The sequence below is a fragment of the Varanus komodoensis genome, unplaced genomic scaffold, assembly GCF_004798865.1.
Source record: "Varanus komodoensis strain SLA01 unplaced genomic scaffold, ASM479886v1 scaffold5, whole genome shotgun sequence".
NCBI lineage: Eukaryota > Metazoa > Chordata > Lepidosauria > Squamata > Varanidae > Varanus > Varanus komodoensis.
The window spans coordinates 23,628,741-23,639,394 of record NW_025336087.1 but is presented as its reverse complement, the minus strand read 5'-3'; positions in this window follow the sequence as shown (position 1 = coordinate 23,639,394).

Sequence of the window (10,654 nt, the reverse complement as noted above, 5' to 3'; positions counted from 1 at the left end):
CCAAGAATGGGAAGGCTAAGTTGCCATGGTGTAGCACTTGCTATTTTTAATAGCATTTCCCAGGCTTTCCTTGCTCTCTCTTACGAAATTTTAGAGCCATGGGAGTGGTCCTAACTTAAACTGTGGCTTTTGCTGTTAATTTCTAGCGCAAATTATTGGGCTTCTCCTCATTTTGCTGGACCAGCAGGACCCATGGCTACTGAAATGGGGAATTGGCATGACCTAAAGCAAACCCCAAAATAAGAAAAAACTCCCCATGATGCATCGGAGCAGGTCAGCAAAATGTCTTCCTGGGACCTCTACTGACCTTCCCTGGTTGCTTTAAGAATGATTAGCTCCCTCCCCACAAGTTTCTTTTAATAAAAGCAAGCTGATTTGTCTCATTGGTATGCCTGGATGATCTCTTGGCCAAAAGGGGAACAGCTGAGGAACTTTCTGATAAATTGCATGGAAAATTATGGAGCTGCTGCTTTTTAAACATTAGAGGCAGAAGGAATTTTCTGGAGCATTCCCACTGGTTTTGTTGAATGCACAAATATCAGTCAGTACCACAGATCTGCTCTTCTTCTTTCAGTTGCATCTGTGGGCCTGACGCCAATACAACAGGAACAAGCCTTGCCTAACACTGCTGTGGAAATGACCACAATATCCATCTCTGGCACCGGACAGTCAGCAGAGTTCTCCATGAGCTCAGCTGTCCTGCACCGTTGCTGCTCACTTCCAATTTGCTTCAGGAACCACATGTTCCCCATGTTGCAGGCATACGGACAGCACTGGCCGGTGCCTTTGGTTTCATCTTCTGTTTCTGGAGATGGAGATATTTCTCCAAAATTCCATTATGTGTGCCAGATACAACTTTCATTTAAAGTTCGAAAATCTGTTTTAGGTTTTTGATGTGCAGAGATAGGAATGGAAATGTCATGCATGCTCAGTAAGAAGGAGCTGACATTAGTGGATATCACGGTGTGAGTAACTCAGACTTTAACTACATGTGCAGCAAATGAGGTGACTGGTTGAGCATTGCCACTTCAGGCTGTAGTTGGGGAGTGGCGTAGCAGAGTGCAGCTCCAGGAGCTTTCTCAAAGGGCAGCATCTGCAAGAGGACCAAGGTCATTAGTAGATTTTCTTTGCTCTAGCAATAAAAGGTGATGACAAAAGCTTGAAGCTTTATTTTTCATTATGTCAGGTTAGGATAAAGAGAAGAAAGAAAACAGTTGCACAGAGTCTAGAAAGATTATTCTTGTCTTTCTTTAAGGAGGCTCTGCCAGTTAAAAGGGCAATGCTTCTTTGCACGATCACTTGCATTTTAATTAAAAGCTACAGGTTGCATCCTACAGGTTGTTAAAGCTTAACAGATTTTGCAAGCTGAACCTATGGAATCGGAAATAAGCTGCACTGAGCTCAACAGTGCGGAGGCCCAGTAGCTACACAGGATTGCAGTCATTGCCCATAAATATAATTGTGAGAGTTGTAGTATTTTGCTTGTTTGGTCAGAATGTCTGTGTTTTATGGTATGGTAGTGCCTCCAGATGTTTTCAGCTGCAAGTCTCAGTCCATTATATTTCACAGGACTTTTGGAAGAATACTATGGACAAAAGTCATATACAGCTTGTTCAGCTCATTGGATAGATTGGGATAGAAACATGAAATGTGCTCACCAGAGGGACCATTATCAGACAAGCTAGGACATGAGAAGTATATCAAAAGGCTTTAAAGCTAAAATGGTACATTATTAATATTCTGTTGGGCAGAGACATTTTGCATGCAAAATCCACATTTATTTTCTATATGTAGGCAAATGTTAAATTTTATAAAATGGACACACTATATGATTTTTTTTAAAGTATAAGCTATAGAGAATTTCCCCAGCTTTTAATTGCATAGCATTTCAGGGGTGGGGGAATAACTTGGATAATAGATTTGGATAGTAGATTTGTCCAAGATAAAGACATCACTGAAAGAGTCTCATCAGGCTTTATTTATTTATTAAATTATTATATATTATTTATTTATTAAAAGCTTTTCTATACTGTCCTTCACTGATTTCCAAGATGGTAACAAAATAAATACATTTGACAGTAATGTTTTGTACTGACACCAGTCTGAATGCCCAGAACCTGATTTGGGCCTGGCAGTATTTGGACTTTTCTTTCATTACCACCCAATAGTTAGAGGAAGGGTGGGTGACTCTTGATTACTCATATCTCTCCACCTTGGGTCAGAGTACTGGGCATGTGCCTTCACAGCTGAGGATGGTCAACCATCAGCAGAAGTGCCTCTCTGAAAATCATATGAATATTTTCTCATTTTTCAGAACAGCACAGTTGATTAGAACTAATTAATTCATTCATTAATTAATGCTTATTAATTAATAAATTAATATTAATTAATTATTAATATTTTGCTGTTTATTAAAATATTACATTTATAAATTTGCTTACCGGCCACTTGCGGTGATATGGTATGAAATATTGTGAAAATGTAACATGCAAAAAATATGAAACACAGGAGCAAAACCCATGCATGAAATAAAATTGGATACTGGCATTAGAAATAAAACAGAATAGCTCTATAAACAATCACACAGCTTTACAATCCCAGTGGAACAGAGAAAACTTTACTGACCACTTCAAGCAAAGTAAGACATGACCCAATCTCAGTCTTTCTTGGGAGGGTGCACCAGAAAGTGTGGTGCTATGGAAAAGAGACCATCTCAGCTACCCACCAACCTATTCTTTCTAGGTATGGGACATATAAAAAGTTATAATACATAATTAATATATCACAACCAATTATGGACAGATGGATATTAAAGGATCTGGATTTTCAGATCTTCTAGCTCTAAACCATCTAAGTCTTTGTAGGTCCAAACCAGCATGGTTTTTGAACTGTGTTTGCAAACATACTGGAAGCCAGTAAAGTTGTCTAGACAAAGCACAATCCTGACTGCCATATGCTTCACACTTTATGCTGGGCTCCCTTTCCAGTAACTTTGACTTGGTGTGGATTATTAGATCATTTTCTCTTTGTCCATTTATCTTTCTCTATTCCAGACACAGAAAGAGAAAACTGTAGCTGGGACAAGTGCATCGTTCTCATTGACTCAGACAGACCCTTTTGAGTCACCGAGGAACTGCGGATTATTTTGCTAGGAACAAGGTGTGTGTCTCAGTATTAATCTATCTCTGGTGACATTTATGCTCACTTTGAGGAGTTTAGCTAGTTCAATTTATACCCAGCTATCAAAATTGCAAAGCTGTGCCATGATAAACCTAAACAGCTTTAAATATATCATACCCAGGACAAATATCAAGATGCGATTAAAAGGATTCTGTATTTATCCCTGACAATGGTGTGCTTGCCAAATAAGACGGCCCCCTGCAAGTTAGGTTGCCCTTGATAGCTCTCTGGAAGTTTCAGTTTGTCCAGAGCATGGTAACTTCTGCCTTGATGTTAGTGGGTCAACACACTGAGATTAGAACCACTTGCTGTGGTCTTTGGAGGGGAAGCTGAAGATTTAACTCTGAAAGGCTTTAAAAACCAAGTTCATAAAGCAGAATTCTGCACAGTTTTATGTGTGAACAAGCTACAGAATTCCCTTCACTTCACAGTGTAATCAAGTTTGGTATTACAGAGTAGAGATGTGAAAGCATTGGGGGGGGATATCAAAGAAATGGATGAGCCAAAAAATCTGACATGCCCTTTGCTTGGCTCCTGTTCATGATAAGTTCTATACAGAACAGACACATTTAAATAAAAAAAATCAAATTCATTTAAATAGGGCCCCTCTCTCTAGAGCTATTATTGGGCACAACCCTATATTTCCAGTGTCTTGGAAACTGGGAAGAGGACAGTTCTCAGACTCATTTCCCCCATCATCCTTCAGAACCAGGTCCTATTCCCATGCGCTGCACACACAGGCTGCATATTGTGACAGCGTCAGTCTTTCCTTGTGCCGCGTGCACAGCTGAACCAGCAACACAGTCCTTGAGGGTTCCGTTGCGGCTGCTTGGCACGGCTCTACCTTCCTCTGGGCAAAGGGTCCAGGCCCTGGTTGAGCAAAGCGTCAGCATGATCAGTGCCTCTGTCCGTGCCATGTGGCCTGCAGCTATTGCTTGGCTGCTAAGCAAAGATGAGCTCCATTGTGTGCTTTGGGAGCAAAAGGCGGCCTGAAATAAATGCCTTGGCAGCACTCGCTCCTGCTGTGGGTAATGATGAGCTGCCCCCAAATCACTGTCCCCAGCTGGGTCACTACTGAATAAAAGCGAGATTACTGGAACAGCGGCAGACAAGGCTTCAAGCTCTAGCATAGCTGTTTTCTGGCAGTGTTTAAATCTCAACTGGACAATTTTGTGCTTCACTGTTTGTTCTGGAAACCTCTAAGCATTGCCTTTCCATTCTCAGTGTGATCAATAGAAAGCCCGCCATTATTTTTTTCATGCCGTTTCCTCTTTCAGTCTCTTGAAAGGGATACTCTGGGAGGGGGACGGGGACAGCTTCCTGCCTTGAAATTACTGACTACAATCTCCTCTGCTTCCCTCCCTGAATTGGATTTGCCATTCACTACAAGCTACCAAAGAATTTGGCTTGCCTTTCTGCATCAGGATGGTATCAGCTTCCTTTTTGCTAGGTTGTACTTTTCCCTGGTTTTACTTAATAAATACACCATAGCAAGCCATGAATCAGACCATGAACAATAGGTAGTCAATAATCTTCCAATCAGCTCTCCAAGAATATTTATTCTGTTTCCTTTATTGCTTCCTGTTAACCCAGAAGTAGAAGATCATTGCATGATGGCCTAGAAACCATTGCAGCAAGTTTCTCCACATTTTCCTTCCCTTCCAGCATAATTCTAGCTATAATGAGATGCAATCCTATTGTTGGTTTAAAAAAAGAGAGCAACACTGCGAATTCTAGCATTTTTTTTCCTGTCTAAACATGCGTAGGATTGCACCCTTAGTTAGTATGAATTTAGCTCTGACTTTAATGAAAATAAGCAGTATGCTATCCCAAAGATCTCCATTCTCCAGGCCTGAATTTGTTGTTGTTGCTGGTTGCAAAGTTGTGCCCCAACCCATCACGACCCCATGGACAACATTCCTCCAGGCTCTCCTGTCATTCACCATCCCTCAGAATCCACTCAAGCTCACACACACTGCCTCAGTGACTCCATCCAGCCACCTCATCCTCTGCTGTCCTCTTCCCCTTTTGCCATCAATTGTTCTCAGCATCAGGGTCTTCTCCAGTGAGTTGTTCCTTCTCATTAGGTGGCCAAAGTATTTGAGTTTCATCTTCAGTATCTGGCCTGGGAATAGGCAAATCTGACAATTTAGCTTTGTCCCACATTCAAATCTCAAGTTCTTTCTCTCCCAGAAATGAAGTACTTGGAAATGTTAGTAAATTATCATCAAAAGTAATCTGAAACCAAATTCTTGCTCATTTGCACCAGCCAAATTCAATAGGTACAGCCTCTCCCAAGCATGGAGAGAACCATGTTATACCTATCTCTAATACAGCTGTTAAAGATGAAGTACTTAGAAGAAGAAAATAAAAGGGGCATAATTCTTATTGAGCACCAGACATATGACTGAATACAAAGATATCTAAGCCCAGACTTTTAAAAACTAAGTACTTTCTCTCCTGCTAGTTTGTGGTTGTTTGTTTGTTTGTTTTAGGTATCAAATTCCAAAACTTTGCAAGTGTTGTTATATTCTTATCAAAAATATACTGATCTTTTTTCACCCTTCCTTATACCTCTGGACCAGATTTTGCAGTCCTCAATTTACTCCTAGGTTAAAAGGAAGGATGATTCACAAGTTGCTGATTGTTGCACATGTCTATTAATCTTTTAATGTCTCAACAAAGCAACTGATGGCTTATCTCCAGGCATTGCCATCCTGAGTTAATGGATTTCGTAAACTAGACTCTTAAGAAGATAACCTGATCTCACAAGCAGCTTTGGCTCCCTATTATATGATTCCGTGGATGATTCCATGTTAGAGGGCTCCTAGGAAAAGCCATCCAAAGACATTGTGCAAACTATGCATTCTTTCCTTTCTCACCAAACTTTTTCTGCTAAGAAAAAAAGTTGGGGGAAATGGTGGGAAAACACAAGAAGGCTGTGAATGGAAGATGATGTCACCTGGTCCCCCTGAAAAATTTTGTGAATGAAGCAGAGCAATCATTGGCTTCATCTGGAGCCATCTATTACTGTAATCATGGCCCTTTTCAATGGAACAAACTCTACTGCTGCTTGGCATGAAATCTGGTCCCAATTGCCATCTTTCCGGGAGCTTTGGCAGAGAAGGAGTGGACAGTCTCCTCTGAACTGAGATTTTAGACAGTATAACAGAAAGAGATTCATGTGATTAGAGTTGATCATCTCTTGGATTTGGTTTATCTCCAAATAAGGATTGAAGAAGAATTGTTGATGCTCTTATATTTCTGAATGCATCTGAGCTTCAGGGTTGGCATGAAGCTCAATTTCTCTGTGGTATATGAATCTATGAAGTACTTTCAAAGATGAAGGGTGTCCCCTGAGCCCATTGGCAGGAGCTGACAATCCATATGGGTCTGAAAGTCAGATTCCTACCTTTCCCTGAACCAAGCCAGTATGCAAGATGACATCAAGGGGGAAGTGCTCTACGAGAAGTCCTATCCCATCCCATGATAACGTCTGTTCCAGTCTGCCATTTTTTCCTTTCCCCGGGCAGAGAAAGGGATTATCAGGGACTTGTAGAAAGCTGTACATCTTGTGTTTCATGTGCCCTTTCAGTGCAAGCAGTGCACAGAGACGCACATCTCCTTGCTATGTCCTGCCAACTTTGGAGATAATTTGCAGGTTCCTCTTACCCCCCTTGGTTTGTGGGGAAGGAAAGAGAATCTCTGTAGGGGAGATTAAGCCATTACCTCTTTCACAGGGAATACTGAAGGCATAGTCTCCCTAAAGCCACATCTGAATCCAGAGATTGCTTTCTACAACCAGGAATCCAGTTGCAGTTGCATGGCATTGGTACTCCCTCACTGCCACTAAGTCTTAAAGTTATCCTTTAAGTCTTAAGTGTTGCCAAGCCAACTAACACATTGATATCATTAGTATTATTCTTTACATTTCCATACCACCCGTAGCCAAAGCTCTCCGGGCAGTTCACATCATTAAGTCACCCATCCAGAGTTCAACCAGGTCCAATGCTGCTTCCAAGATTAGGCAGGATCAGGTACTTCAGGCTATTGGAGGAGGGCTTACAGAATGAAAAATCAAAGTGAACAATTAAGAGGGAGAATGTGGTGTGAGGTGGTGGTTAAGAGTGTTAGACTGGACTCAGGAGATCTGGGTTGTAGTCCCCATTTGGCCAAGAAGTCCACTGGCTGACTTTGGGTCAATTATGGACAATCAGCTGAAGGTACCTCACAGAGTTGTCATGAGGATAAAATGGAGAGAAGGAGGAAGGCTATCTAAGTTAGCTAGGATTCCCTGCAAGAGGGAAAAATGTAGTGAATGAATGAACAAGCAAGCAAACAAACACTGGCTGCTTCTTTAAAGAGCCTGACTTTTTAAGCAGGATTACATTCCCTGCAATTTCTTTGAATTTGTGTTCAGTTCCTAGTTATTTGGTTGCACAGATGCATTTTCATATAAAACAGGTTATGCAAGTAAGTTCATCTTATAGGTTATGCAAGTAAGTTCATCTTATGTGAAAGCAAAAGGAAAAGAGGGAGGAAGAGAGACAATGTGAACCCAGACTCATTAAAACATGAGGATTTGCTGCAGCTTGCAGTCAAACTAAATGAGCAGAGCCTGTCACCTCTGCAGGCATTTATCCGCTTGCATGTAGGGAAAAACTGAAGAATAGGAAATGGGTGCACATGTAAGCCCTCTTCAATTTCTCCTAGTACCAGGAGCTGGTCACACTGCTGCACCTTGAGAAAGCAGCCTCAGTAATCATTGGACCTCTGTAAGCAGATTAGATTCTCATACATACCAAGCCCTTTTCAGACCTTTATCTGTAGCCAGGGATGGGGGACACTGGGATCATAGAATCATAGAACATAGAGTAGGAAGGGGCCTTCAGGTCCAACCCCCTGTTGTTGCAGGACACTGATTTACACCATCCCACTCAGATGCCTGTCCAGTTTCATTTTGAGGGTCTCCAGTGTGGGAGAGCCCACCACCTCTCTAGGCAGCTGGTTCCACTGTCATACTGCTCTGACAGTGAGCAAGCTTTTCCTGATGTCCAGTCTAAATCCAGGTTGTTGCAGCATGAATGGATTATTCCGTGACCTACACTCTGGTTTCAGCAAGAAGAGATCTTGACCTTCCTCTTTGTGACAGTCTTCAAGGTATGTATAGAGGGGTATCATGTCCTCCCTCAGTCTTCTCAAGGCTGAACATACCCGCTTCTCTGAGTCTCCCCTCATAGGGCAGTGTTTTCAAACCCTGGATCATTTCTATTGCCCTCCCTGGACCCTTTCTAATTTTTCTGCATCTTTCTTCAATCTTGGTGCCCAGAACCGGACACAGTATTGCAGGTGAGGAATGGGACTGATGCACATGCAGGTGCAGGTGCGGCATTCTCTTGCAGCTATTCTTTAGTCATATGCCTGAAATCTACTACAAATCACCCAGGCATCTTCCAGTAGATGCACTTCTACCTTCTGCCCATTCCTGGTGTATCACACTTTTTAAATTTGAGTTCAGCCCCATCTTTCTATCCAGAGAAATGGCACTGAGCACAGCATTCCCACCTTCCCAAACATATCCAAATAAAGTCTGTGTAGAATGCTAGGTCCAATATGTGTTGCTTTCGACCTCAGATCTTCAAAATCTGTTTTGTTACTAGTTCATACAATGTTTAAAGGTCAGTTGCAAGGAATGCATGACATTTCCTACGTGTGTCATTTGCTATTAGAATAGAGGTATATTTATAAGCTTAATATTGCTTATAAATATATTTATTTTTTCATCCCTGAACTAAGCATGCCTGTACATCATTTAAAGAGTGGGCAAGAAGTATTCAAAGGTTTTGTGTTCTTTGTGTTGCCTAAAGAAAGCATGTGGTAATCGTTCAGGAAACAAAAGAAATGTTTCCACAATTTATTCTAATGGATGAAGTGGGAAATAGGTTTTCTGCAGGTGCTCTTGAAGTATGGTAATAACAGCCATTCTGAAACTATTACAGTGTTTCTTCCATTGCACAGAAGAGACTGCAATAATGAACACCCACTGGCCTGCTGAATTACATACGTAGCAGAAAATCGAGTCCACTGGAACGATGGGCCAGTGGAATGGATGGCATTTTAAACATGAACATTGCTGTGGCTGTTTCTCATTGCGACTGTAAAACAAAATGAATCTACTTCCATCAACAACCAGAGATTCAAGTACAATAAACGTGCACATGCGTGCATGCACACATACAGAGGAGATTTCTGAATGTTTTCTGCAAAGGTGTTCCATCTTCTTTGTTACATTTATGAGCTATTACTCTTGATTGCTCTATGGATGTTTTGGCATAGATCTAATGCAATGGTTGAAATATTAAGCCTTCACTCAAATGATGCTAATACCTGAAAAGCCACCATAAAATTGGATATGTCCCTGAATTTCAATAGCTTCATATTTATGTCCTGTGTTAAACCCAACATTTTTTATTACTACATTAAGATATTGCCCCCTCTAAAATATGTATGAGAACGCAACACATTACCCCACATCTCTCTATTCTGAAACATAGCAGTCTGTCTGTTTAGATGGCCAGTCACTCAGGTCTGGTGTACCACTGCAAACCTGCTGAAAATGCCTTGAATATTCACGCAGGAGAATGGTATTAAAGTCGCGTTTGCTTGCTTAAGTGCAGGTCAAACTCTGCACCAATCCAGTGAAATCTATTTTGACTCACTACTATAGACAGGGTAAGATTAATGGCATAATCAAAGACACAAAGACAAAGGAAACAAGAGGGAAATAGCAGGTGAGGAACAGGAGAAAACAAGCGGAGAAGCAATGTTCAAGAGACAATCTGGGGTGAAAGATAAAAGTAAAGCAAGCAGAGAAGAAAGAGGAATGAAGGCAGGGAGAAAGAAAGATAATAGTGTGAGGATAGTGGATGGAATCAGTATGAAAGAAAGATGAAAAAAGCTCAAGGAATATCATCAGAAGGGGAAGGAAGAGACTTGGGGGAGACCATTTATTAATGAGGTGAAATTGCTTGAATGGACAAAGATTGGTGAGACAAAGTATGTGTCATTTCATTTTTTCTTCTCTGAAAAGTCCATTTGACTTGCATTTCTGTGCTCCTATTATTGGAAGCATATATAAAATACTTCTTGGCCACCTTTCAGGAAGGGAGCCTTCTCAGTGCAGCATACAATAAAGCTCACATCATAAATACCAATTTGATATTAAAACAGTAAAAACAGCATACATCCTGAAGAACATCAGCAAAAGCCCAAAACCTTTCACATGCAGCTGCACCTGCAACTCAGTCCAAGAAAACATAATCAGGGGAAGGTCAGAGTATAATACTAGGTTTTCATGGCAACTGGCCTGGGCTGATCCACTAAAACTGCCTTTCCTAACCAAACTAAATGCTGCCTCTGAAATCAACATTCAGGGTATGCCGGCATGACCTTCTGTTGATAACCCCATATGACA